This window comes from Pleurodeles waltl, chromosome 7 (assembly GCF_031143425.1).
Source record: "Pleurodeles waltl isolate 20211129_DDA chromosome 7, aPleWal1.hap1.20221129, whole genome shotgun sequence".
Lineage (NCBI taxonomy): Eukaryota > Metazoa > Chordata > Amphibia > Caudata > Salamandridae > Pleurodeles > Pleurodeles waltl.
Window position 1 is genome coordinate 10,808,841 of NC_090446.1, and position 27,077 is coordinate 10,835,917.

General features: G+C 48.6%; 15 non-coding genes across 15 annotated transcripts; all 15 read left to right on the forward strand.

Annotated features, from left to right (window-relative positions):
• The first annotated feature begins 2,439 nt into the window (after positions 1-2,439).
• TRNAS-AGA (transfer RNA serine (anticodon AGA)) lies at positions 2,440-2,521 on the forward strand. The gene has a single exon. It is a non-coding gene; the product is annotated as a tRNA-Ser (tRNA).
• Positions 2,522-2,743: 222 nt separating this feature from the next.
• TRNAS-UGA (transfer RNA serine (anticodon UGA)) lies at positions 2,744-2,825 on the forward strand. Its single transcript has one exon. It is a non-coding gene; the product is annotated as a tRNA-Ser (tRNA).
• A 570-nt stretch (positions 2,826-3,395) lies between these two features.
• TRNAS-UGA (transfer RNA serine (anticodon UGA)) lies at positions 3,396-3,477 on the forward strand. Its single transcript has one exon. It is a non-coding gene; the product is annotated as a tRNA-Ser (tRNA).
• Positions 3,478-5,271: 1,794 nt separating this feature from the next.
• TRNAS-AGA (transfer RNA serine (anticodon AGA)) lies at positions 5,272-5,353 on the forward strand. The gene has a single exon. It is a non-coding gene; the product is annotated as a tRNA-Ser (tRNA).
• Positions 5,354-5,575: 222 nt separating this feature from the next.
• Positions 5,576-5,657, forward strand: TRNAS-UGA (transfer RNA serine (anticodon UGA)). Its single transcript has one exon. It is a non-coding gene; the product is annotated as a tRNA-Ser (tRNA).
• A 570-nt stretch (positions 5,658-6,227) lies between these two features.
• TRNAS-UGA (transfer RNA serine (anticodon UGA)) lies at positions 6,228-6,309 on the forward strand. Its single transcript has one exon. It is a non-coding gene; the product is annotated as a tRNA-Ser (tRNA).
• Positions 6,310-9,089: 2,780 nt separating this feature from the next.
• On the forward strand, positions 9,090-9,171 carry TRNAF-AAA (transfer RNA phenylalanine (anticodon AAA)). Its single transcript has one exon. It is a non-coding gene; the product is annotated as a tRNA-Phe (tRNA).
• A 222-nt stretch (positions 9,172-9,393) lies between these two features.
• On the forward strand, positions 9,394-9,475 carry TRNAS-UGA (transfer RNA serine (anticodon UGA)). The gene has a single exon. It is a non-coding gene; the product is annotated as a tRNA-Ser (tRNA).
• Positions 9,476-10,045: 570 nt separating this feature from the next.
• Positions 10,046-10,127, forward strand: TRNAS-CGA (transfer RNA serine (anticodon CGA)). The gene has a single exon. It is a non-coding gene; the product is annotated as a tRNA-Ser (tRNA).
• Positions 10,128-11,979: 1,852 nt separating this feature from the next.
• Positions 11,980-12,061, forward strand: TRNAS-AGA (transfer RNA serine (anticodon AGA)). Its single transcript has one exon. It is a non-coding gene; the product is annotated as a tRNA-Ser (tRNA).
• Positions 12,062-12,283: 222 nt separating this feature from the next.
• On the forward strand, positions 12,284-12,365 carry TRNAS-UGA (transfer RNA serine (anticodon UGA)). The gene has a single exon. It is a non-coding gene; the product is annotated as a tRNA-Ser (tRNA).
• Positions 12,366-12,935: 570 nt separating this feature from the next.
• TRNAS-CGA (transfer RNA serine (anticodon CGA)) lies at positions 12,936-13,017 on the forward strand. Its single transcript has one exon. It is a non-coding gene; the product is annotated as a tRNA-Ser (tRNA).
• Positions 13,018-21,286: 8,269 nt separating this feature from the next.
• On the forward strand, positions 21,287-21,368 carry TRNAS-AGA (transfer RNA serine (anticodon AGA)). The gene has a single exon. It is a non-coding gene; the product is annotated as a tRNA-Ser (tRNA).
• A 222-nt stretch (positions 21,369-21,590) lies between these two features.
• On the forward strand, positions 21,591-21,672 carry TRNAS-UGA (transfer RNA serine (anticodon UGA)). The gene has a single exon. It is a non-coding gene; the product is annotated as a tRNA-Ser (tRNA).
• A 570-nt stretch (positions 21,673-22,242) lies between these two features.
• TRNAS-CGA (transfer RNA serine (anticodon CGA)) lies at positions 22,243-22,324 on the forward strand. Its single transcript has one exon. It is a non-coding gene; the product is annotated as a tRNA-Ser (tRNA).
• The last annotated feature ends 4,753 nt before the right edge of the window (positions 22,325-27,077 follow it).

A 27,077-nucleotide genomic window follows, 5' to 3' on the forward strand; every position in this document is an offset into this window, starting at 1 on the left:
TTTAGGTATTGTTTATATTTAGGGCATCCTTTTATATTATTGGAACCACTTGCTACCGACAAGGGGAGGGTGTAGTGTGGTTAGTTTTACGTATTCATTGCGCTTTAGCTTCAGGCTTTAGGCCTTTGTGCACTTTGCCCTGAATATATTTTATTCATTTGCTGACAGCTTAGAGCCTCTGTGTACTTTGCTCTACATGCTTTTTATTAGGCTTCGTACTGTTATTTTTCAAATAGCCAGTTCTACGGTGTTGTTTTTTATTCATATCACACTGTTTTGCCTACTTCAGCACTGGAGTTCTCCATAACATATTTACTCTGTGCTTCAGTCAAGGATACAGTCTGGTACATTGCCGATAGACGTGGTAAGAGTTTAGACTTGGCATTCCTGCGTAGGGACATTTTGTGATCACAATGACATGTTAGTTATAAAATCACTTCCTTGTCCCAATACACGCAAGAGGGAGATTCCGACCAGGGAACCACAACTTGACGCTGACTGCCTCGTTGCAGATGCTGAACCAAGATCACAGGTCTTTGCTCAGGTATGAGGGCTGATGTCTCCACAGTGATTCTAATAGGCAAGCTAGAAGCTTAACATGCTGTGCTCTAGATAGAACAAGCAGAGGGAGAGTAGAAACTGTTTGACAATATGATAGCTTTGTTTTTATGTTTTACTCTCCTGGTAACTATTACAATCCTATTGTGTTGTATTGTTCTGGTTATTGCGGCTCACGCCTTAATATCTAAAATACAGTTGTTTTATTAAAACATTATATAAAACTTATACTGTCTTTGTCATTTGTATATGAGATCATATTGGAAATAAGAGAGTTGGTTTGGATCTGAGTAACCACGACTTCCCTGAGAAGTTCCAAAGATGTCATGCGCTCGGCTGCCAAATCATTCCTTCCACATGGGAGAAATGAGGCACTGCTAGTTAGCCGGAGCAAAAACCGGATTTAGGGTGACAGAGTTCTTTACACGTGGGTCAGACTCAGTCCCCCACACCGTCATAGATCCTGCTACCTAGAAATCCAGTAGTCTCATTTAGAATAATGAGAGCCCACGCGACAAGGCCCTTACCCTGAGCCTTCTCACCCCACCGCCCCTTTGGCCCCGATCGGCCAAAACCTCTCTATAAGGGCTAAAGGTGATTATTATATATGCCTGAGTAACTTAGGGTCCCTCGCATAAATGGACTCCTGCTGAAGGAGCTCGACTTTGCTTTGGGACTGGCCCAACACGGCCTTGCTCTCCTCAACAAACCTGCCAGGAGGCTGAATGGCTTGCAGAAGGACACTCCCAGGTATGCCCAAGCACTTCATTTGCATAGAGACTACCCTCTCTTGGGCCCGCCTCCACTCACCTATTAAGTAATGTGGCTAGAATATCAAGACAGAAAGAGGAGCAGGGCCTGACAGCCTTTCAAAGGCTCAACTGAGGTGCTGGGCTGACGGCTGGGATCACCAAAGCCTGGGATGACTCCAATATGGAAGCAGAAGCCTTAGGGCAAACAAAGGTCAGCAGTTTATGTGCTGTAAAGAAGAAGGGCTGCAGAGGGCCTCAGCAAAGCCTTCGGAATACTTGTGGATTGGCAGGAGTGCCTATATTTGTTTTTTGAGAAGCACCTTGCCAGTGCAAAGGATTGCTGAGGAAGAGGAAGGAGCAGAGCGGAATGACCGGAGCCAGTGAGGTTGCCTGTGAAGACATGAAGGGCTATGTTGAAAGGGGCACCGCTTGCAGAGCCAAGTAGTCGTTACCAAGTGGTTAAGGCGATGGACTAGATATCATTTGGCGTCTCCACGAGTATGTTCAAATCCTGCCGACTACGTCAGATGACATTTTTGGGATTTCCCTTCAGGGCCTCCTGCGTGGGAGAACAAGGGAGCAGCCTCTATGCAAAGCAGTCAGTAAAACAGAATATGAAGCAAAGACCATTAAAGCCACAGAAGAAAGATATGAACCCAGGCCAAATGCATCCTGCTCCCCCTCCCTCACCTGTCAGGCACTAGTCTGCAGAGAAACTGAACGCGCCCACTCTCCTCCAAGGAGAATTCAGCTCAGGAAACGCCTAGCCTCAGGCCCTAGATTGGACGAGGCACTTCTTTTCATACCTGTAAAGACCAACCCGTCTCTCTGTGGAGTCCATTCATGGCCTCCAAGACAGAAGTTTTGCAATGGTGCCTATCGTGAATGCCATCTCCCTGACGTTAAAGCTACCACCTCTTCCAGCCTGATTTTTTTCCCCCGTCTCAAAACATGAACATACAAGGAGTGCTAATTTCACATGCATGCCTGCTTTTAGCTTGAGACGCTTTAGAAAGTCTTCTGTGGAATAGGAATGATGTATAGGAGAGCAGGGAAAATGGTCCAGTGAACGGAAAGAAAAAAGACTACGGATGGAGGTAAGGTGCCCTGTTGAGATTCACTTGTGTGGGTAGTTGTGGCCGAGTGGTTAAGGCGATGGACTAGAAATCCATTGGGGTATCCCTCCGTAGGGTCGAATCCTGTCAACTACGCTGTCCCTTTTGTGAACAGTATTTTCCCATAATTCTTTGAAATACCTTCTGGCATAAATGCGGGCTCCAAAAGCAGGACTAATAGGGTCAGCGGCCTGGGAGGGCTCAAACTTTTGCCATTGTGGCCTTCCTCTCTAGAAAAGGACTGCTTCTGTCCAGACGCTAGACCACCAGCAGAAATAGAAACGAGCTACGTTGAAAATAGACCATATCTTTAAGCAAGTAGTTGTGGCCGAGTGGTTAAGGCAATGGACTTGAAAGCCATTGGAATCTCGCCGCGTAGGTTCAAATCCTGCCGACTACGTGCTACTTCACCTTTGGTGATATTTTATACTTCATATTAAATGGCATCTGCACAAGCAGGCCGAATATAGCTATCAGTCTCAATAGAGCTAAGGAAGGCAAAACACTGGGCAGGGAATGGGATCAAAAGAGTGGCCGGAGAAGGCATGAGACTACCTGTCTGGCACTCCTGCCACTTGTGCCCCCCAGCTGTCGAGAAGACACATGTCGAGTAATAGCCAAGGAGATTGGGAAAGAACTTCAGTTATCATCTCGCCAGAAAGTTCCATCTGAGGTATCAGATGCATGAAGGAAGTAGCCTTATTGTGGCGTCTAACAGTGTCATTATTTTCCTAAAGTGCCATAACTGCATTCTTTTACAACCTCCATTTTGCTTTTCTCTGGCCAGGAACATGAACTTTATAATAGTGCCTTTGAGTCATGTCAGTATGCAGGTATGGACCGAGTGTGTTTTTTGCAGTAGAACGGATAGGCAAAGATGGGAAGGCAGTGGAGCAGAGTGAACTGAGGGAAAGAAAAAGACTGCTGTGAGAATGAGAACCTCAGATCAAGTGGCAGCCAACCCTCGTGAGTAGTCGTGGCCGAGTGGTTAAGACGATGGACTTGAAATCCATTGAGGTGTCCCTGCACAGGTTCAAATCCTGCCGACTACGTCAGTGCTCTTTCACAGTGATGTGTTAGGTTTTTCCTTGGATGCCTCCCAAGAATGTGAAACAATGCACTGTGCAATGCCAGTATGAAAACTCTCAAGGAGTACGCTGCCCAGGCCTACTGCTTCTCAGACACTGTATCTGTCTATTTTGGGGAGCTGCAGAGAACCCTTGCCTGTGCTTTTCGACCCTGCTGTCTGGGGTGGGTGCCTGGATAAATTGTTGTTGGGAAGGAAAAGGCAGCTAGCTCCTCTACAGGGGTCAATTTAGGAGGTTGGTGGGAAGCACAGAAAGGGGCAGGAAGGAAGCTCTCTGCTGTTGCTTCTCGGCCTCGGCAGAGCTGCAGGTGTGGTTAAAAAGGATTGGCGTTTGGCCAGGTCCCAGACCACAGTGCAACCTAGGGCAACAAGAGAGGTGAGGCTACTGAGGCCCTTACCCTGAGCCTTCTGACCCCACCGCCCCTTTGGCCACGATCGGCCAAAACCTCTCTATAAGGGCTAAAGGTGATTATTATATATGCCTGAGTAACTTAGGGTCCCTCGCATAAATGGACTCCTGCTGAAGGAGCTCGCCTTTGCTTTGGGACTGGCCCAACACGGCCTTGCTCTCCTCAACGAACCTGCCACCAGCCAGGAGGCTGAATGGCTTGCAGAAGGACACTCCCAGGTATGCCCAAGCACTTCATTTGCATAGAGACTACCCTCTCTTGGGCCCGCCTCCACTCACCTATTAAGTAATGTGGCTAGAATATCAAGACAGAAAGAGGAGCAGGGCCTGACAGCCTTTCAAAGGCTCAACTGAGGTGCTGGGCTGACGGCTGGGATCACCAAAGCCTGGGATGACTCCAATATGGAAGCAGAAGCCTTAGGGCAAACAAAGGTCAGCAGTTGATGTGCTGTAAAGAAGAAGGGCTGCAGAGGGCCTCAGCAAAGCCTTCGGAATACTTGTGGATTGGAAGGAGTGCCTATATTTGTTTTTTGAGAAGCACCTTGCCAGTGCAAAGGATTGCTGAGGAAGAGGAAGGAGCAGAGCGGAATGACTGGAGCCAGTGAGGTTGCCTGTGAAGACATGAAGGGCTATGTTGAAAGGGGCACCGCTTGCAGAGCCAAGTAGTCGTTACCAAGTGGTTAAGGCGATGGACTAGATATCATTTGGCGTCTCCACGAGTATGTTCAAATCCTGCCGACTACGTCAGATGACATTTTTGGGATTCCTCTTCAGGGCCTCCTGCGTGGGAGAACAAGGGAGCAGCCTCTATGCAAAGCAGTCAGTAAAACAGAATATGAAGCAAAGACCATTAAAGCCACAGAAGAAAGATATGAACCCAGGCCAAATGCATCCTGCTCCCCCTCCCTCACCTGTCAGGCACTAGTCTGCAGAGAAACTGAACGCGCCCACTCTCCTCCAAGGAGAATTCAGCTCAGGAAACGCCTAGCCTCAGGCCCTAGATTGGACGAGGCACTTCTTTTCATACCTGTAAAGACCAACCAGTCTCTCTGTGGAGTCCATTCATGGCCTCCAAGACAGAAGTTTTGCAATGGTGCCTATCGTGGCTGCCATCTCCCTGACGTTAAAGCTACCACCTCTTCCGGCCTGATTTTTTTCCCCCGTCTCAAAACATGAACATACAAGGAGTGCCAATTTCACATGCATGCCTGCTTTTAGCTTGAGACGCTTTAGAAAGTCTTCTGTGGAATAGGAATGATGTATAGGAGAGCAGGGAAAATGGTCCAGTGAACGGAAAGAAAAAAGACCACGTATGGAGGTAAGGTGCCCTGTTGAGATTTACTTGTGTGGGTAGTTGTGGCCGAGTGGTTAAGGCGATGGACTAGAAATCCATTGGGGTAGTCCCATGCAGGTTCGAATCCTGCCAACTATGCTGTCTCTTTTGTGAACAGTATTTTCCCATAATTCTTTGAAATACCTTCTGGCATAAATGCGGGCTCCAAAAGCAGGACTAATAGGGTCAGCGGCCTGGGAGGGCTCAAACTTTTGCCATTGTGGCCTTCCTCTCTAGAAAAGGACTGCTTCTGTCCAGAGGCTAGACCACCAGCAGAAATAGAAACGAGCTACGTTGAAAATGGACCATAGCTTTAAGCAAGTAGTTGTGGCTGAGTGGTTAAGGCGATGGACTTGAAATCCATTGGGCTCTCCCCGCGTAGGTTCAAATCCTGCCATCTACGTGCTACTTCACCTTTGGTGATATTTTATACTTCATATTAAATGGCATCTGCACAAGCAGGCCGAATATAGCTATCAGTCTCAATAGAGCTAAGGAAGGCAAAACACTGGGCAGGGAATGGGATCAAAAGAGTGGCCGGAGAAGGCATGAGACTACCTGTCTGGCACTCCTGCCACTTGTGCACCCCAGCTGTCGAGAAGACACATGTCGAGTAATAGCCAAGGAGATTGGGAAAGAACTTCAGTTATCATCTCGCCAGTAAGTTCCATCTGAGGTATCAGATGCATGAAGGAAGTAGCCTTATTGTGGCGTCTAACAGTGTCATTATTTTCCTAAAGTGTAATAACTGCATTCTTTTACAACCTCCTTTTTGCTTTTCTCTGGCCAGGAACATGAACTTTATAATAGTGCCTTTGAGTCACGTCAGTATGCAGGTATGGACCGAGTGTGTTTTTTGCAGTAGAACGGATAGGCAAAGATGGGAAGGCAGTGGAGCAGAGTGAACTGAGGGAAAGAAAAAGACTGCTGTGAGAGTGAGAACCTCAGCTCAAGTGGCAGCCAACCCTCGTGAGTGGTCGTGGCCGAGTGGTTAAGGCGATGGACTTGAAATCCATTGAGTTGTCCCTGCACAGGTTCAAATCCTGCGGACTACTTCGATGCTCTTTCACAATGATGTGTTAGGTTTTTCATTGGATGCCTCCTTTCCCAGGAATAAGCATGTATTATTCAACAATGTTGAGAGCACAGGTAAAACAAAGACAAGAATGTAAAAACAATGCACTGTGCAATGCCAGCATGAAAACTCTCAAGGAGTACGCTGCCCAGGCCTACTGCTTCTCAGACACTGTGGCCCGTATTTATACTTTTTGACGCTAAACTGCGCTAACGCAGTTTAGCGTCAAAAAGTTTTGCGCCGGCTAACGCCATTCTGAAGCACCATGCGGGCGCCGTATTTATTGAATGGCGTTAGCCGGCGCTAACAGACCGGCGCTGCCTGGTGTGCGTGGAAAAAACCACGTACAACAGGCAGCGCCGGCATTGGGGAAAATGGCGTTAGGGCGTCTTAAAATGGTGCAAGTCAGGTTGACGCCAAAAAATCGCCTCCAACCGATTTGCGCCATTTTTAACGACGCCCAGACGCCATTTACATGACTCCTGTCTTAGTAAAGACAGGAGTCATGCCCCCTTGCCCAATGGCCATGCCCAGGGGACTTATGTCCCCTGGGCATGGTCATTGGGCATTGAGGCATGTAGGGGGGCACAAATCAGGCCCCCCTATGCCAAAAAAAAATATAAAAAAATTAAAAAATTATACTTACCTGAACTTACCTTAAGTTCCCTGGGATGGGTCCCTCCATCCTTGGGTGTCCTCCTGGGGTGGGCAAGGGTGGCAGGGGGGGGTCCCTGGGGGCATGGGAGGGCAGCTGTGGGCTCATTTTGAGCCCACAGGTCCCTTAACGCCTGCCCTAACCTAGGCGCTAAAATCCGGCGCAAATGCAGGGTTTTTTGCCCCGCCTACTCCCGGGCGTGATTTTTGCTCGGGAGTATAAATACGACGCATTTGCGTCGCAGTCATTTTTTTAGACGGGAACGCCTACCTTGCATCTCATTAACGCAAGGAAGGCGTTCACGCAAAAAAATGACGCTCTTTCCTCATACTTTGGCGCTAGACGCGTCTAACGCCAAAGTATAAATATGGCGTTAGTTTTGCGCCTAATTTGCGTCGAAAAAAACGACGCAAATTCGGCGCAAACGGAGTATAAATATGCCCCTGTATCTGTCTATTTTGGGGAGCTGCAGAGAACCGTTGCCTGTGCTTTTCGAGCCTGCTGTCTGGGGTGGGTGCCTGGATAAATTGTTGTTGGGAAGGACAAGGCAGCTAGCTCCTCTACAGGGGTCAATTTAGGAGGTTGGTGGGAAGCACAGAAAGGGGCAGGAAGGAAGCTCTCTGCTGTTGCTTCTCGGCCTAGGCAGAGCTGCAGGTGTGGTTAAAAAGGATTGGCGTTTGGCCAGGTCCCAGACCACAGTGCAACCTAGAGCAACAAGAGAGGTGAGGCTACTGCGGCCCTTACCCTGAGCCTTCTGACCCCACCGCCCCTTTGGCCACGATCGGCCAAAACCTCTCTATAAGGGCTAAAGGTGATTATTATATATGCCTGAGTAACTTAGGGTCCCTCGCATAACTGGACTCCTGCTGAAGGAGCTCGCCTTTGCTTTGGGACTGGCCCAACACGGCCTTGCTCTCCTCAACAAACCTGCCACCAGCCAGGAGGCTGAATGGCTTGCAGAAGGACACTCCCAGGTATGCCCAAGCACTTCATTTGCATAGAGACTACCCTCTCTTGGGCCCGCCTCCACTCACCTATTAAGTAATGTGGCTAGAATATCAAGACAGAAAGAGGAGCAGGGCCTGACAGCCTTTCAAAGGCTCAACTGAGGTGCTGGGCTGACGGCTGGGATCACCAAAGCCTGGGATGACTCCAATATGGAAGCAGAAGCCTTAGGGCAAACAAAGGTCAGCAGTTGATGTGCTGTAAAGAAGAAGGGCTGCAGAGGGCCTCAGCAAAGCCTTCGGAATACTTGTGGATTGGCAGGAGTGCCTATATTTGTTTTTTGAAAAGCACCTTGCCAGTGCAAAGGATTGCTGAGGAAGAGGAAGGAGCAGAGCGGAATGACTGGAGCCAGTGAGGTTGCCTGTGAAGACATGAAGGGCTATGTTGAAAGGGGCACCGCTTGCAGAGCCAAGTAGTCGTTACCAAGTGGTTAAGGTGATGGACTAGATATCATTTGGCGTCTCCACGAGTATGTTCAAATCCTGCCGACTACGTCAGATGACATTTTTGGGATTCCTCTTCAGGGCCTCCTGCGTGGGAGAACAAGGGAGCAGCGTCTATGCAAAGCAGTCAGTAAAACAGAACATGAAGCAAAGACCATTAAAGCCACAGAAGAAAGATATGAACCCAGGCCAAATGCATCCTGCTCCCCCTCCCTCACCTGTCAGGCACTAGTCTGCAGAGAAACTGAACACGCCCATTCTCCTCCAAGGAGAATTCAGCTCAGGAAACGCCTAGCCACAGGCCCTAGATTGGACGAGGCACTTCTTTTCATACCTGTAAAGACCAACCCGTCTCTCTGTGGAGTCCATTCATGGCCTCCAAGACAGAAGTTTTGCCATGGTGCCTATCGTGGCTGCCATCTCCCTGACGTTAAAGCTACCACCTCTTCCGGCCTGATTTTTTTCCCCCGTCTCAAAACATGAACATACAAGGAGTGCTAATTTCACATGCATGCCTGCTTTTAGCTTGAGACGCTTTAGAAAGTCTTCTGTGGAATAGGAATGATGTATAGGAGAGCAGGGAAAATGGTCCAGTGAACGGAAAGAAAAAAGACTACGGGTGGAGGTAAAGCGCCCTGTTGAGATTCACTTGTGTGGGTAGTTGTGGCCGAGTGGTTAAGGCGATGGACTAAAAATCCATTGGTATGTCCCCGCGCAGGTTCGAATCCTGCCAACTACGCTGTCCCTTTTGTGAACAGTATTTTCCCATAATTCTTTGAAATACCTTCTGGCATAAATGCGGGCTCCAAAAGCAGGACTAATAGGGTCAGCGGCCTGGGAGGGCTCAAACTTTTGCCATTGTGGCCTTCCTCTCTAGAAAAGGACTGCTTCTGTCCAGAGGCAAGACCGCCAGCAGAAATAGAAACGAGCTACGTTGAAAATGGACCATAGCTTTAAGCAAGTAGTCGTGGCCGAGTGGTTAAGGCGATGGACTTGAAATCCATTGGGGTCTCCCCGCGTAGGTTCAAATCCTGCCGACTACGTGCTACTTCACCTGTGGTGATATTTTATACTTCATATTAAATGGCATCTGCACAAGCAGGCCGAATATAGCTATCACTCTCAATAGAGCTAAGGAAGGCGAAACACTGGGCAGGGAATGGGATCAAAAGAGTGGCCGGAGAAGGCATGAGACTACCTGTCTGGCACTCCTGCCACTTGTGCACCCCAGCTGTCGAGAAGACACATGTCGAGTAATAGCCAAGGAGATTGGGAAAGAACTTCAGTTATCATCTCGCCAGTAAGTTCCATCTGAGGTATCAGATGCATGAAGGAAGTAGCCTTATTGGGGTGTCTGACAGTGTCATTATTTTCCTAAAGTGTCATAACTGCATTCTTTTACAACCTCCTTTTTGCTTTTCTCTGGCCAGGAACATGAACTTTATAATAGTGCCTTTGAGTCACGTCAGTATGCAGGTATGGACCGAGTGTGTTTTTTGCAGTAGAACGGATAGGCAAAGATGGGAAGGCAGTGGAGCAGAGTGAACTGAGGGAAAGAAAAAGACTGCTGTGAGAGTGAGAACCTCAGCTTAAGTGGCAGCCACCCCTTGTGAGTAGTCGTGGCCGAGTGGTTAAGGCGATGGACTCGAAATCCATTGGGGTGTCCCCGCGCAGGTTCAAATCCTGCCAACTGCGTCGGTGCTCTTTCAAAATGATGTGTTAGGTTTTTCCTTGGATGCCTCCTTTCCCAGGAATAAGCATGTAGTATTCAACAACGTTGAGAGCACAGGTAAAACAAAGACAAGAATGTGAAACAATGCACTGTGCAATGCCAGCATGAAAACTCTCAAGGAGTACGCTGCCCAGGCCTACAGCTTCTCAGACACTGTATCTGTCTATTTTGGGGAGCTGCAGAGAAGCCTTGCCTGTGCTTTTCGAGCCTGCTGTCTGGGGTGAGTGCCTGGATAAATTGTTGTTGGGAAGGACAAGGCAGCTAGCTCCTCTACAGGGGTCAATTTAGGAGGTTGGTGGGAAGCACAGGAAGGGGCAGGAAGGAAGCTCTCTGCTGTTGCTTCTCGGCCTAGGCAGAGCTGCAGGTGTGGTTAAAAAGGATTGGCGTTTGGCCAGGTCCCAGACCACAGTGCAACCTAGGGCAACAAGAGAGGTGAGGCTACTGAGGCCCTTACCCTGAGCCTTCTGACCCCACCGCCCCTTTGGCCCCGATCGGCCAAAACCTCTCTATAAGGGCTAAAGGTGATTATTATATATGCCTGAGTAACTTAGGGTCCCTCGCATAAATGGACTCCTGCTGAAGGAGCTCGCCTTTGCTTTGGGACTGGCCCAACACGGCCTTGCTCTCCTCAACAAACCTGCCACCAGCCAGGAGGCTGAATGGCTTGCAGAAGGACACTCCCAGGTATGCCCAAGCACTTCATTTGCATAGAGACTACCCTCTCTTGGGCCCGCCTCCACTCACCTATTAAGTAATGTGTCTAGAATATCAAGACAGAAAGAGGAGCAGGGCCTGACAGCCTTTCAAAGGCTCAACTGAGGTGCTGGGCTGACGGCTGGGATCACCAAAGCCTGGGATGACTCCAATATGGAAGCAGAAGCCTTAGGGCAAACAAAGGTCAGCAGTTGATGTGCTGTAAAGAAGAAGGGCTGCAGAGGGCCTCAGCAAAGCCTTCGGAATACTTGTGGATTGGCAGGAGTGCCTATATTTGTTTTTTGAGAAGCACCTTGCCAGTGCAAAGGATTGCTGAGGAAGAGGAAGGAGCAGAGCGGAATGACTGGAGCCAGTGAGGTTGCCTGTGAAGACATGAAGGGCTATGTTGAAAGGGGCACCGCTTGCAGTGCCAAGTAGTCGTTACCAAGTGGTTAAGGCGATGGACTAGATATCATTTGGCGTCTCCACGAGTATGTTCAAATCCTGCCGACTACGTCAGATGACATTTTTGGGATTCCTCTTCAGGGCCTCCTGCGTGGGAGAACAAGGGAGCAGCCTCTATGCAAAGCAGTCAGTAAAACAGAATATGAAGCAAAGACCATTAAAGCCACAGAAGAAAGATATGAACCCAGGCCAAATGCATCCTGCTCCCCCTCCCTCACCTGTCAGGCACTAGTCTGCAGAGAAACTCAACGCGCCCACTCTCCTCCAAGGAGAATTCAGCTCAGGAAATGCCTAGCCTCAGGCCCTAGATTGGACGAGGCACTTCTTTTCATACCTGTAAAGACCAACCCGTCTCTCTGTGGAGTCCATTCATGGCCTCCAAGACAGAAGTTTTGCAATGGTGCCTATCGTGGCTGCCATCTCCCTGACGTTAAAGCTACCACCTCTTCCGGCCTGATTTTTTTCCCCCGTCTCAAAACATGAACATACAAGGAGTGCTAATTTCACATGCATGCCTGCTTTTAGCTTGAGACGCTTTAGAAAGTCTTCTGTGGAATAGGAATGATGTATAGGAGAGCAGGGAAAATGGTCCAGTGAACGGAAAGAAAAAAGACTACGGATGGAGGTAAAGTGCCCTGTTGAGATTCACTTGTGTGGGTAGTTGTGGCCGAGTGGTTAAGGCGATGGACTAGAAATCCATTGGGTTATCCCCGTGCAGGTTCGAATCCTACCAACTATGCTGTCCCTTTTGTGAACAGTATTTTCCCATAATTCTTTGAAATACCTTCTGGCATAAATGCGGGCTCCAAAAGCAGGACTAATAGGGTCAGCGGCCTGGGAGGGCTCAAACTTTTGCCATTGTGGCCTTCCTCTCTAGAAAAGGACTGCTTCTGTCCAGAGGCTAGACCGCCAGCAGAAATAGAAACGAGCTACGTTGAAAATGGACCATACCTTTAAGCAAGTCTTCGTGGCCGAGTGGTTAAGGCGATGGATTTGAAATCCATTGGGGTCTCCCCGCGTAGGTTCAAATCCTGCCGACTACGTGCTACTTCACCTTTGGGGATATTTTATACTTCATATTAAATGGCATCTGCACAAGCAGGCCGAATATAGCTATCAGTCTCAATAGAGCTAAGGAAGGCGAAACACTGGGCAGGGAATGGGATCAAAAGAGTGGCCGGAGAAGGCATGAGACTACCTGTCTGGCACTCCTGCCACTTGTGCACCCCAGCTGTCGAGAAGACACATGTCGAGTAATAGCCAAGGAGATTGGGAAAGAACTTCAGTTATCATCTCGCCAGTAAGTTCCATCTGAGGTATCAGATGCATGAAGGAAGTAACCTTATTGTAGCGGTTAACAGTGTCATTATTTTCCTAAAGTGTCATAACTGCATTCTTTTACAACCTCCTTTTTGCTTTTCTCTGGCCAGGAACATGAACTTTATAATAGTGCCTTTGAGTCACGTCAGTATGCAGGTATGGACCGAGTGTGTTTTTTGCAGTAGAACGGATAGGCAAAGATGGGAAGGCAGTGGAGCAGAGTGAACTGAGGGAAAGAAAAAGACTGCTGTGAGAGTGAGAACCTCAGCTCAAGTGGCAGCCAACCATTGTGAGTAGTCGTGGCCGAGTGGTTAAGGCGATGGACTCGAAATCCATTGAGGTGTCCCCGCACAGGTTCAAATCCTGCCGACTACGTCGGTGCTCTTTCACAATGATGTGTTAGGTTTTTCCTTGGATGCCTCCTTTCCCAGGAATAAGCATGTATTATTCAACAACATTGAGAGCACAGGTAAAACAAAGACAAGAATGTGAAACAATGCACTGTGCAATGCCAGTATGAAAACTCTCAAGGAGTACGCTGCCCAGGCCTACTGCTTCTCAGACACTGTATCTGTCTATTTTGGGGAGTTGCAGAGAACCCTTGCCTGTGCTTTTTGAGCCTGCTGTCTGGGGTGGGTGCCTGGATAAATTGTTGTTGGGAAGGACAAGGCAGCTAGCTCCTCTACAGGGGTCAATTTAGGAGGTTGGTGGGAAGCACAGAAAGGGGCAGGAAGGATAAGTTACTTACCTGTAAATCCTAGTTCTCTTCCAGGGGTATCCTCATCAAAGTCATAAACATTGAATATTCCCGCCCTTGTGCGGGGACCCTGGAGCATATATCAAATATACACATATCATACATGTGTAAAAAATAATCATGCAGGCTATCATGTTAAAAACAGGCTAAAAATGCTTTATTTCTAAGAAGTGTTTTTTTTTTTTTTTTTTTTTAAATATTAAATACTACAATAGAGCATACATATGTACCCAAGCTCCTAAAACTAGGCTTAGTGAAGTGAGCAGTAGCAAACTCTAGAGAAAAAATAGAAAAACACTGCATTGAAAAACACAGAAGCATTCTTAGCCAATAGGCTGCATGCAGGTTAACACAGGAGAACCATAAAAACTTTGGCACCGTGCCTTTAAGACCCTGAGCACCTCCAGTATCCCACCATGCCTCAGGGGTGAAGGAAAGGTGACAGTTGGTTCACAGTTAGGTCAGTTCTTTTTACGGTGACAATTTGTATAACTGATTCAAAACACAGTCTGTCCTGCACTTCTAGGAGACGTGCGTCCGGGGAGGAGGGTGGGTTGTTTATGACTTTGATGAGGATACCCCTGGAAGAGAACTAGGATTTACAGGTAAGTAACTTATCCTTCTCTTCCAGGGGATCCTCATCAATAGTCAGAAACATTGAATAGATTAGCAAGCCCATCCCTAAACCCAGCGGACTGTCCGATAGAAGTGCAGGAATAGATATGTCTTACGCAAATAGATTTCTTAGAGAGGCCTGCCCCACTTGGGCATCCGCTCTTGCATCTGAGTCTAAACAATAATGTCTTGTAAACGTATGGACAGACTTCCATGTAGCAGCTTTACAAATCTCAGATATCGGAACATTGTTAAGGAGAGCAGCAGTAGCCACTTTACCCCTTGTGGAATGCGCTCTAGGCCGCGCTAGCAATTGTCTATTAGCTAGCTGGTAAGTATTAACAATGCAAGAAACTATCCATCTTGATATTGTTCGCTTAGAAGCTGCCTCTCCTGTCCTTAAATGACCATAGTTTACAAACAAGCGGTTAGAGTGTCTAATCGATTTTGTCTTGTCCAGATAAAATTTCTGCACTCTTTTCAAGTCTAATGAGTACAATGCTTTCTCTGCCGGAGTCTCCGGATTGGGAAAGAACGTCGGTAAAGTTATGGTCTGATTAATATGGAATACTGACACCACCTTCGGAAGGAAAGATGGGTGAGTTCGTAGAACCACTCTATTGTCATGAAAAACCGTGTACGGTTCTTTTGCAGACAAGGCCTGGATTTCACTGACCCTCCTCGCTGAAGTAATGGCCACTAGAAAAGCCGTCTTCCACGTAAGGTGTTGTAAAGAGGCCTTATGGATAGGCTCGAAAGGAGGGCCCATAAGTTTTGCCAGGACTATGTTCAGTTCCCATGGAGGAGAAGGCCTCCGAATTGGCGGAAAAACTTTCTTCAAACCTTCTAAGAAATCCTTGACTACAGGTTTTGTAAAGAAGGATTCCTGAGAAGGCGATTTGTGATAGGCAGTAATAGCAGACAAATGTACCTTAATAGATGATACCTGCAGACCGGACTTCGCTAGATGAAGCAAATAGGACAGTATGACATCCTCCTGCGCCCGTATGGGATTATGACCTTGCTGACAGCACCAGATGTAGAATCTCTTCCACTTAAAAGCGTAGGAACGCCGCGTGGAAGGTCGTTTGGACTCTTTCAAGATGCTCATGCACTCCTGCGAGAGTCCTAGGTGCCCATACTGCAGGAATTCAGGAGCCATGCTGTTAAACTCAGAGAGGGTAGGTTGGGATGTAGAATCCTGCCCTCCATTCTGCTCAGAAGATCCGGTCTGCACGGCAGCCTCCTGTGAGGTTCTTCCGACAGGTTGAGGAGATCCGTGTACCAGAACTGTCGGGGCCATTGCGGCGCTATAAGAATCATTCTGGTCCTGGATCTGTAAAGTTTGCTGATCACTGCCGGAATGAGGGGAATCGGCGGAAAAGCGTAAAGAAATGTCCCTGACCAGTCGATCAACAGGGCATTCCCTTGAGATCCCGGACGGTAGTACCTGGATGCGAAGTCTGGGCATTTCTTGTTTACTTCGTCTGCGAAGAGGTCCAGTTGAGGCCGACCCCATTGCGCGAAGATGTATTCTGCGACTTCGCCGTGCAGGACCCAATCGTGAACGTCCTCCAGGTGTCTGCTTAGAAAGTCTGCTTCCACGTTCTGCTGACCTGGCAGGTGAACTGCTGTAATTTACATTCCTCTGGCCAGGAGCCAATGCCATATCGCTTGGGACTCTCGCGATAGGGGTAGGGACCTCGTTCCCCCCTGTTTGTTCAAGTAATACATCGTGGTTGTATTGTCCGTCTGTATCAAGAGAGTTTTCCCCTGAATTAGCGGTATGAAGGACTTGAGAGCGAGATGGACCGCTCTGAGTTCTAGCAGATTGATGTGGTACTGCTTTTCCTTGTCTGACCACAGACCCTGTGCTTGAAAAGGACCCAGATGAGCCCCCCATCCCTGAAGAGATGCATCCGTTACTAGGGTGTCGGATGGAAGCACCTGGTGAAACGGAGCACCCACTGACAGGTGAGGTCTGTGCATCCACCATCTCAATGACTGAAGTGCTACCTCCGGTAGCCGCACCGTGTCCTCCCAGCGACCTGTTCTCTGCCTCCAGTTGGTCTCCAATGCCTCTTGGAGGGGTCTCATGTGGAGTCTGGCATTTGGGACAATAAAAATGCACGATGCCATAGAGCCCAGTAGTGATGTCACCTGACGTGCCATAGGTGCGCTGGCTCTCAACAGGTCCTGGCACTTCTTGTTTATTGAGGATAGTCGTTCCTCCGAAGGATACACTTTTTGTAGTTCTGTGCTTATGATAGCTCCTAGGTAGTGAAGATTCTGCGTTGGAGTCAAGGTTGACTTCTGGTAATTGACCTGAAGACCTAGAGCTTCGCAAACTCCTAGTACAATGTCCCGATGGCTTCTCGCCTGCTCCGGAGAAGAAGCCTTTAGTAGCCAGTCGTCTAGGTATGGATATATGTATATCCTTTGTCTTCGGAGATGTGCCGCCACCACTGCCATACATTTCGAGAAAACTCTTGGGGCAGATTTCAGGCCAAAGGGTAGAACCCTGAACTGGTAATGCTGTAACGCTACTCGGAAGCGCAGGAATTTTCGATGTTTTGGAGCTATTGGGATGTGAAAATACGCATCCTGCAGGTCAATGGAGCACATCCAGTCTCCCTGATGCAGTTGAGGGAAAATCTGGTGGAGCGCTAGCATTCTGAACTTCTGCTTCCTTATGTATTTGTTCAGCAGCCGTAGATCCAGGATTGGCCTGAAAACGCCCTCTCGACCCTTCTTTGCCACTAGAAAGTAACGGGAGTAGACCCCCTGTCCTCTTCGTGCAGGTGGAACCTTTTCTATGGCATTCTTTCTTAGGAGGGCGAGAGCCTCCTTGCGTAGCAAGCTGAGATGAGATGGATTGTCTTTGGTTGGTGGCAAGTGTGGTGGAGACTGTTTGAAAAGAAGAGAATAGCCATGTGCGACAATATTGAGCACCCATTTGTCTTTTGTGATAGAGTGCCACTTGTGAAGATAAGCCGTAATACTTCCCCCCACCGGAGTGGTGTACAGTGTCGAGGGAAGCGAGATTTCATTGCTTGGTGGGTGCTTTTGGAGTGGATTGTTGAGGTCTGCTTGACCCTCGCTCCCTTGTGTTTCTTCGTTGAAAAAGAGGTCGTCCCTGTCGCTGCTGTGACCTTTGCGCCCAATGAGGGGTCTGAACCCTCTGCTGGAAAGGGCGCCTGGAAAGGCCTGTACCTCCTCCTGAAATCTTTCTTTCTTTCGAGGCCCACCGCCTTCAAGGTATCCACCTCTGTCTTCATGCGGGCCCTCTCTTCGTCTGCATGGGCACCGAATAGAGAGTTCCCGGCAAATGGGAGGTTCAGGATGCGTTGTTGTGCTTCCTGTTTCAAGCCAGTGAGCCTCAGCCAGGAAGATCTCCTCGCACAGATACCATGTGCGTACCCATGAGCAGCCAAATCCGCCCCATCCGCTGCCGCGCTGATAACCTGGTTGGATACCAGGCATCCTTCTTGTAGTATCTCCTGGAAATCTTGTCTGTCTTCTCTGGGCAATTTTTCTGTAAATCTACTGAGGGAATCCCACAGAGAACGATCGTACCTGCCCAGGAGCGCAGACGCACTGGAGACCTTCATTGCTGAAGCCGCCGTCCCGCATATCTTCCTCCCTAGAGAGTCTAGATGCCTGCTCTCTTTATCCGGGGGTACCGTGGATAAAGATGCCACCGAGTGGGTCTTACGGGCGGCAGCTATGATCACCGAGTCCGGTGGCGGATCCTTTCTAAGGAATAAAGGGTCTTGTTCTGGAGCCTTGTATTTCTTAAGAATCCTAGCCGGGGCAGACTTAAGCGATGCTGGGGCCAGAAAAGTGTCCATGGTTGGCTGCAGCAAGCCAGGCACTAGAGGCAGCAACTTTTTCGACGCTGATCTCTGTTGTAGAGTCTCAAAGATGATCGATGAGGAGGTAGATGGTTCTGGAACCTCTATGTTGAGTTTCTGCGCTCCTCTTAACAATACCTCGTTGAATGTGGTAATATCATCCACCGGTGAGACTCTAGCAGGTGGTGAATCTGTAAGGGTAGGTGAGTAACGCCCGACAGAAGAACCTGATGAAGACCAAGAGGGTGATCTTCTCCTTGACCGCGCCCTGGATCTCCGTTGAGAGCGAGATCTGCTACGAGACGCTGTAGCAGAGCGTCTAGGCCTCGCGGTCGGTTGGCGAGGAGCTGAACGAGCCCGTTCTGCCCTGGCTGTCGGTGATGGCGTTCTTGGCAGGGAGGCAGTAGGTGAATACATTCGCGAATACTGCGAATCTGGGGAGGCCGCTGGTCTGTTGAGGCTCTCCAGCCATCTCGGAGATAGATTGATGGGCGAGACATGCCCAGATGATGCCGCTCTTGACCGAGAAGAGTCGCTCGGTATGGAGACCACTGGAGATGGCGCCTTGTCTGGCGTGGGGCGATGTTCTGCTCCCTGTGGGACAGGCAAAACCTGCGTCGACGTCGATGGTTGTTTTGACGTCGAAGGGCGCCCAGCCGGTTGGTCCTGCCTCGACGTTGAGGGCCTCGACGTCGAGTGCCTTGACGTCGAACGACGCTCCTTGGACCTCGACCTGCTCTCCGTCGTGTGCCTCGACGTGGAGCGATGGGAGGTCGACGGCGGATGTTCCTCGTGCCGTCGTAGTGATCTCGACGTCGTGTGTCCTGACGTCGGGGGGCGCACAGCCTTTGGCGGCGACCGGGCACGCCGGCGATGGGTCGACGTCGATCGGCGGGTTGCCGTCGACGGAGACCTGCCCCTGCTCTGATGTTCCCACAAAGCCGTTTCCTTCGACGTCGGATGTGTCGCCGTCGACGGCAATCTATGCCGGTGAGACGGTGGTAGCGACGACGTCGACGGTGAACAAACAGGCACTTTCCTACCTGTCGACGTCGACCGGGCCATTCTCTCCTGAGAATGGCCTTCTGGCTGTCTGGGAAGTGAGGAAGATGATGTTCTTTTCCTCTCCTGAAGCCCATGAAGCCGATCTTCTCTCTGTCTTTCAGAGTCCTCCTAGACATGTTCTTGCAGTACTTACAAGTGTCAGGGCAGTGACTCTGAGGCAGGCACACTATGCACAGAGAGTGGGGATCTGACTGGGCCTTCTTCTTCCCACAAGCAGGGCATTTGACAAAAAGAGAAGGCATTTTTCTGTCAGAAAAAACCTTCCTAGCTCAGACAAAGATATTATTTGTCGAGTGAAAAGTGAAAAAACGCTTTTTTAAAGAATTTTTCTGAGAAAAACTCAGAAAAACTGAGAGCTTAATGCTCCAGGATCCTCTCAGAAGAAGCCGGAAAAAAGAACTGACCTAACTGTGAACCAACTGTCACCTTTCCTTCACCCCTGAGGCATGGTGGGATACTGGAGGTGCTCAGGGTCTTAAAGGCACGGTGCCAAAGTTTTTATGGTTCTCCTGTGTTAACCTGCATGCAGCCTATTGGCTAAGAATGCTTCTGTGTTTTTCAATGCAGTTTTTTCTACTTTTTATCTAGAGTTTGCTACTGCTCACTTCACTAAGCCTAGTTTTAGGAGCTTGGGTACATATTTATGCTCTATTGTAGTATTTAATATAAAAAAAAATAAAAAATAAAAAAAAACTTCATAGAAATAAAGCATTTTTAGCCTGTTTTTAACATGATAGCCTGCATGATTATTTTTTACACATGTATGATATGTGTATATTTGATATATGCTCCGGGGTCCCCGCACAAGGGCGGGAATATTCAATGTTTATGACTATTGATGAGGATCCCCTGGAAGAGAAGGAAGCTCTCTGCTGTTGCTTCTCGGCCTAGGCAGAGCTGCAGGTGTGGTTAAAAAGGATTGGCGTTTGGACAGGTCCCAGACCACAGTGCAACCTAGGGCAACAAGAGAGGTGAGGCTACTGAGGCCCTTACCCTGAGCCTTCTGACCCCACCGCCCCTTTGGCCACGATCTGCCAAAACCTCTCTATAAGGGCTAAAGGTGATTATTATATATGCTGAGTAACTTAGGGTCCCTTGCATAAATGGACTCCTGCTGAAGGAGCTCGCCTTTGCTTTGGGACTGGCCCAACACGGCCTTGCTCTCCTCAACAAACCTGCCACCAGCCAGGAGGCTGAATGGCTTGCAGAAGGACACTCCCAGGTATGCCCAAGCACTTCATTTGCATAGAGACTACCCTCTCTTGGGCCCGCCTCCACTCACCTATTAAGTAATGTGGCTAGAATATCAAGACAGAAAGAGGAGCAGGGCCTGACAGCCTTTCAAAGGCTCAACTGAGGTGCTGGGCTGACGGCTGGGATCACCAAAGCCTGGGATGACTCCAATATGGAAGCAGAAGCCTTAGGGCCAACAAAGGTCAGCAGTTGATGTGCTGTAAAGAAGAAGGGCTGCAGAGGGCCTCAGCAAAGCCTTCGGAATACTTGTGGATTGGCAGGAGTGCCTATATTTGTTTTTTGAGAAGCACCTTGCCAGTGCAAAGGATTTCTGAGGAAGAGGAAGGAGCAGAGCGGAATGACTGGAGCCAGTGAGGTTGCCTGTGAAGACATGAAGGGCTATGTTGACAGGGGCACCGCTTGCAAAGCCAAGTAGTCGTTACCAAGTGGTTAAGGCGATGCACTAGATATCATTTGGCGTCTCCACGAGTATGTTCAAATCCTGCCGACTACGTCAGATGACATTTTTGGGATTCCTCTTCAGGGCCTCCTGCGTGGGAGAACAAGGGAGCAGCCTCTATGCAAAGCAGTCAGTAAAACAGAATATGAAGCAAAGACCATTAAAGCCACAGAAGAAAGATATGAACCCAGGCCAAATGCATCCTGCTCCCCCTCCCTCACCTGTCAGGCACTAGTCTGCGGAGAAACTGAACGCTCCCTTTCTCCTCCAAGGAGAATTCAGCTCAGGAAACACGTAGCCTCAGGCCCTAGATTGGACGAGGCACTTCTTTTCATACCTATAAAGACCAACCCGTCTCTCTGTGGAGTCCATTCATGGCCTCCAAGACAGAAGTTTTGCAATGGTGCCTATCGTGGCTGCCATCTCCCTGACGTTAAAGCTACCACCTCTTCCGGCCTGATTTTTTTCCCCCGTCTCAAAACATGAACATACAAGGAGTGCTAATTTCATATGCATGCCTGCTTTTAGCTTGAGATGCTTTAGAAAGTCTTCTGTGGAATAGGAATGATGTATAGGAGAGCAGGGAAAATGGTCCAGTGAACGGAAAGAAAAAAGACTACGGATGGAGGTAAAGTGCCCTGTTGAGATTCACTTGTGTGGGTAGTTGTGGCCGAGTGGTTAAGGCGATGGACTAGAAATCCATTGGGGTATCCCCGCGCAGGTTCGAATCCTGCCAACTACGCTGTCCCTTTTGTGAACAGTATTTTCCCATAATTCTTTGAAATACCTTCTGGCATAAATGCGGGCTCCAAAAGCAGGACTAAAAGGGTCTGCGACCTGGGAGGGCTCAAACTTTTGCCATTGTGGCCTTCCTCTCTAGAAAAGGACTGCTTCTGTCCAGAGGCTAGACCACCAGCAGAAATAGAAACGAGCTACGTTGAAAATGGACCATAGCTTTAAGCAAGTAGTCGTGGCCGAGTGGTTAAGGTGATGGACTTGAAATCCATTGGGGTCTCCCCGCGTAGGTTCAAATCCAGCCGACTACGTGCTACTTCACCTTTGGTGATATTTTATACTTCATATTAAATGGCATCTGCACAAGCAGGCCGAATATAGCTATCAGTCTCAATAGAGCTAAGGAAGGCGAAACACTGGGCAGGGAATGGGATCAAAAGAGTGGCCGGAGAAGGCATGAGACTACCTGTCTGGCACTCCTGCCACTTGTGCACCCCAGCTGTCGAGAAGACACATGTCGAGTAATAGCCAAGGAGATTGGGAAAGAACTTCAGATATCATCTCGCCAGTAAGTTCCATCTGAGGTATCAGATGCATGAAGGAAGTAGCATTATTGTGGCGTCTAACAGTGTCATTATTTTCCTAAAGTGTCATAACTGCATTCTTTTACAACCTCCATTTTGCTTTTCTCTGGCCAGGAACATGAACTTTATAATAGTGCCTTTGAGTCACGTCAGTATGCAGGTATGGACCGAGTGTGTTTTTTGCAGTAGAACGGATAGGCAAAGATGGGAAGGCAGTGGAGCAGAGTGAACTGAGGGAAAGAAAAAGACTGCTGTGAGAGTGAGAACCTCAGCTCAAGTGGCAGCCAACCATTGTGAGTAGTCGTGGCCGAGTGGTTAAGGCGATGGACTCGAAATCCATTGAGGTGTCCCCGCACAGGTTCAAATCCTGCCGACTACGTCGGTGCTCTTTCACAATGATGTGTTAGGTTTTTCCTTGGATGCCTCCTTTCCCAGGAATAAGCATGTATTATTCAACAACATTGAGAGCACAGGTAAAACAAAGACAAGAATGTGAAACAATGCACTGTGCAATGCCAGTATGAAAACTCTCAAGGAGTACGCTGCCCAGGCCTACTGCTTCTCAGACACTGTATCTGTCAATTTTGGGGAGTTGCAGAGAACCCTTGCCTGTGCTTTTTGAGCCTGCTGTCTGGGGTGGGTGCCTGGATAAATTGTTGTTGGGAAGGACAAGGCAGCTAGCTCCTCTACAGGGGTCAATTTAGGAGGTTGGTGGGAAGCACAGAAAGGGGCAGGAAGGATAAGTTACTTACCTGTAAATCCTAGTTCTCTATCAGGGGTATCCTCATCAAAGTCATAAACATTGAATATTCCCGCCCTTGTGCGGGGACCCCGGAGCATATATATAAAATACATACATATTATCATGTGTAAAACAGCAATGCAGGCTATAATCATAAATAGGCTAAAATGCTTTATTTCTATGAAGTTTTTTTTTTTTTTTTTTTTATATTATAAAATCACAATAGATCATAAATATCTACCTAAGCCCCCAAAAACTGGACTTAGGGAAGTAAACAGCAGTAAATAGCAGAGAAAAATAGAAAAAAACTACATTGAAAAACAATGAAGCATTCTTAGCCAATAGGCTGCATGCAGGTTAACACAGGAGAACCATAAAAACTTTGGCACCGTGCCTTTAAGACCCTGAGCACCTCCAGTATCCCACCATGCCTCAGGGGTGAAGGGAAGGTGACAGTTGGTTCACAGTTAGGTCAGTACTTTTTTACGGTGACAATCTGTGTAACTGATCAGAAAGATAATCTGTCCTGCACTTCCAGGAGACTTGAGTCCGGGGAGGAGGGTGGGTTGTTTATGACTTTGATGAGGATACCCCTGGAAGAGAACTAGGATTTACAGGTAAGTAACTTATCCTTCTCTTCCAGGGGATCCTCATCAATAGTCATAAACATTGAATAGATTAGCAAGCCCATCCCTAAACTCTGCGGACTGTCTGAAAGAAGTGCAGGAAAAGATATATATTCATGCAAATAGATTTCTAAGAGAGGCCTGCCCCACCTGGGCATCCGCTCTTGCATCCGAGTCTAAACAGTAATGCTTAGTAAAGGTATGCACAGACTTCCATGTAGCAGCCTTACAAATCTCGGAAATTGGTACATTGTTAAGGAGGGCAGCAGTAGCCGCTTTTCCCCTTGTGGAATGCGCTCTTGGCCTAGCCAGTAATCTCTTATTAGCCAGTTGGTAAGAGTTAACAATACAAGACACAATCCATCTTGATATCGTTCCTTTAGACGCTGCCTCTCCTGTTCTTAAATGACCATAATTTAGAAACAAATGGTTAGAATGTCTAATCGGTTTTGTTTTGTCCAAATAGAATTTCAGCACTCTTTTCAAGTCTAAGGAGTGCAATGCTTTCTCAGCCGGAGTCTCCGGCTTGGGAAAGAAAGTCGGTAAAGATATAGTCTGATTGATATGGAATTCTGACACCACCTTCGGAAGGAAAGATGGGTGAGTTCGCAGAACCACTCTATTATCGTGAAAAACCGTGTACGGTTCTCTGCAAGACAGAGCCTGAATTTCGCTGACCCTCCTCGCTGAAGTAATGGCCACCAAAAAAGCCGTCTTCCACGTAAGGTGCTGTAAAGAGGCCTTGTGGATAGGTTCAAAAGGAGGGCCCATAAGTTTTGACAGGACTACATTCAGTTCCCATGGAGGAGAAGGTCTCCGAATGGGAGGAAAAACCTTTTTCAAGCCTTCTAAAAAATCCTTGACTACAGGTATCGTAAAGAAGGATTCCTGAGAAGGCGACTTGCGATACGCTGTAATTGCAGACAAATGAACCTTAATAGAAGATACCTGCAGACCAGACTTCGCCAGATGAAGTAAATAGGATAGTATGACGTCCTCCTGAGCTCGTATGGGATTTATACCTTGTTGAGAGCACCAGATGTAAAATCTCTTCCACTTAAAAGCGTAAGAACGCCGCGTGGAAGGTCGTTTTGACTCTTTCAAGATGCTCATGCACTCCTGTGAGAGCCCTAGGTGCCCATACTGTAGGAATTCAGGAGCCATGCTGTCAAGCTCAGAGAGGGAAGGTTGGGATGTAGGATTCTGCCTTCCATTCTGCTCAGGAGATCCGGTCTGCACGGCAACCTCCTGTGAGGTCTTTCCGATAAGTTGAGTAGGTCCGTGTACCAGAATTGGCGGGGCCATTGTGGCGCTATCAGAATCATTCTGGTTCTGGAGTTGTAAAATTTGTTGATTACTGCCGGTATGAGGGGAATCGGTGGAAAGGCGTAGAGAAATGTCCCTGACCAGTTGATCAACAGGGCATTCCCTTGAGATCCCGGACGGCAGAACCTGGATGCGAAGTCTGGGCATTTCTTGTTTGTTTCGTCTGCAAAGAGATCCAACTGAGGTCGACCCCATTGACCGAAGATGTCCTCGACGACTTCGTCGTGTAGCACCCAGTCGTGCGCGTCTTCCAGATGTCTGCTCAGGAAATTTGCCTCTACGTTTTGCTGACCTGGCAGGTGTACCGCTGTGATAGACATTCCCCTGGCCAGGAGCCAATGCCATATCGTTTGGGATTCTCGAGACAGAGGTAGTGATCTTGTTCCCCCCTGTTTGTTCAGGTAATACATTGTGGTTGTATTGTCTGTCTGAATTAGGATAGATTTCCCCTGAACCAATGGAGAGAAAGATTTGAGAGCCAGATGGACTGCTCTGAGTTCCAGTAGATTTATGTGATAGTTCTTTTCCTTGTCGGACCACAGACCCTGAGCTTGGAAGGAACCCAGATGAGCACCCCAACCCTGAAGAGACGCATCCGTTACCAGAGTGTCGACTGGAATTGTCTGGTGAAACGGAGAACCTATCGACAGGTGAGGTCTGTGCATCCACCATTGTAGTGATTGAAAAGCCACTGCTGGTAGTCGAACTCTGTCCTCCCAGTGACCAGTCTTTTGGCTCCAATTGTTCTCTAATGCCTCCTGAAGGGGCCTCATGCGTAGCCTGGCATTCGGGACAATGAAGATGCATGAAGCCATGGAGCCCAGAAGCGATGTCACCTGACGAGCTGTAGGTGCATCGGCTGTTAATATTTGTTGACACTTCCTGTGGATTGATAAAAGTCGTTCCTCCGAAGGATACACTCTTTGGAGCTCTGTGTTTAGTATCGCTCCCAGGTAGTGGAGGTTTTGTGTTGGAATCAAGGTTGACTTGTCGTGGTTGATTTGAAGACCTAGAGACTCGAAAGTTCTTAGAACGATATCTCGATGTTTTCTCGCCTGATCCGGAGATGAGGCCTTCACTAGCCAGTCGTCCAGGTAGGGGTAGACGAATATTTTTTGTCTTCGAAGGTGTGCCGCTACCACTGCTACACATTTTGAAAAGACTCGGGGTGCAGACTTCAGGCCGAATGGAAGGACTCTGAATTGGTAGTGCTGTGACGCTATCTGGAAACGTAAAAATTTCCGATGTTTGGTTGCTATTGGGATGTGAAAATATGCATCCTGTAGGTCGATGGAGCACATCCAGTCTCCCTGATGCAGTTGCGGGACAATCTGGTGAAGGGCTAGCATCCTGAACTTTTGTTTTCTTATGTACTTGTTCAGGAGCCGTAAGTCCAGAATTGGCCTGAAGAGGCCCTGTTGACCTTTTTTCGCCACCAGAAAGTAACGGGAGTACACCCCTTTTCCTTTTTGTGCCGGAGGAACCTTTTCTACAGCTTTCTTTTGTAGGAGTGCGAGAACTTCCTTGCGTAGCAGGCTGAGATGAGAAGGAAAACACCTTGCTGGCGGCAAGTGTGGAGGAGGTTTTTTGAAAAGGAGAGAATAGCCATGTTCGACAATATTGAGCACCCATTTGTCTTTTGTGATTGAGTGCCACTCGCGAAGATGATGCGTAACACTTCCCCCCACTGGAGTGGTGCACAGTGCTGAGGGAAGCAATGCCTCATTGCTTTGATGGTGTCTTTGCTGTAGACTGTTGAGGTCTACTTGACCCTCTGTCTCTTGTGGGTCTACGTGCCTGAAACAGGGGACGTCCCTGTCATTGTTGTGGCCTTTGAGACCAGTGAGGGGTTTGAACCCTCTGCTGGAATGGTCGTCTGTCATACGGCCTGTACCTCCGCCTGAAGTCTTTTTTACGTTCCAGGCCCACTGCCCTCATCGTGTCGACTTCCGTTTTCATTCGGGCCATCTCTTCATCCGCGTGGGTACCGAACAACGAACTCCCGCTGAATGGGAGGTTCAAAATGCGCTGCTGTGCTTCCTGTTTCAGACCCGTGAGCCGTAGCCAGGAAGACCTCCTAGCGCAGATTCCGTGCGCATACCCATGCGCAGCCAAATCCGCCCCGTCCGCCGCCGCGCTGATGACCTGGTTAGATACTAGGCCCCCTTCCTGCAAGATTTCCTGGAAGTCCTGTCTATCTTCCCTGGGCAACTTTTCTGTAAATCTGTGGAGTGAGTCCCACAGAGAGCGGTCATATCTGCCCAGAAGTGCTGAGGCGCTGGAGACCTTCATAGCAGATGCCGCCGTACCGCACATCTTTCTCCCCAGAGAGTCTAGGTGTCTGCTCTCCTTATCCGGGGGGACTGTGGAAGATGATGCCACAGAGTGTGTTTTTCTGGCTGCGGCTAAGATCACAGAGTCCGGTGGCGGATCCTTCC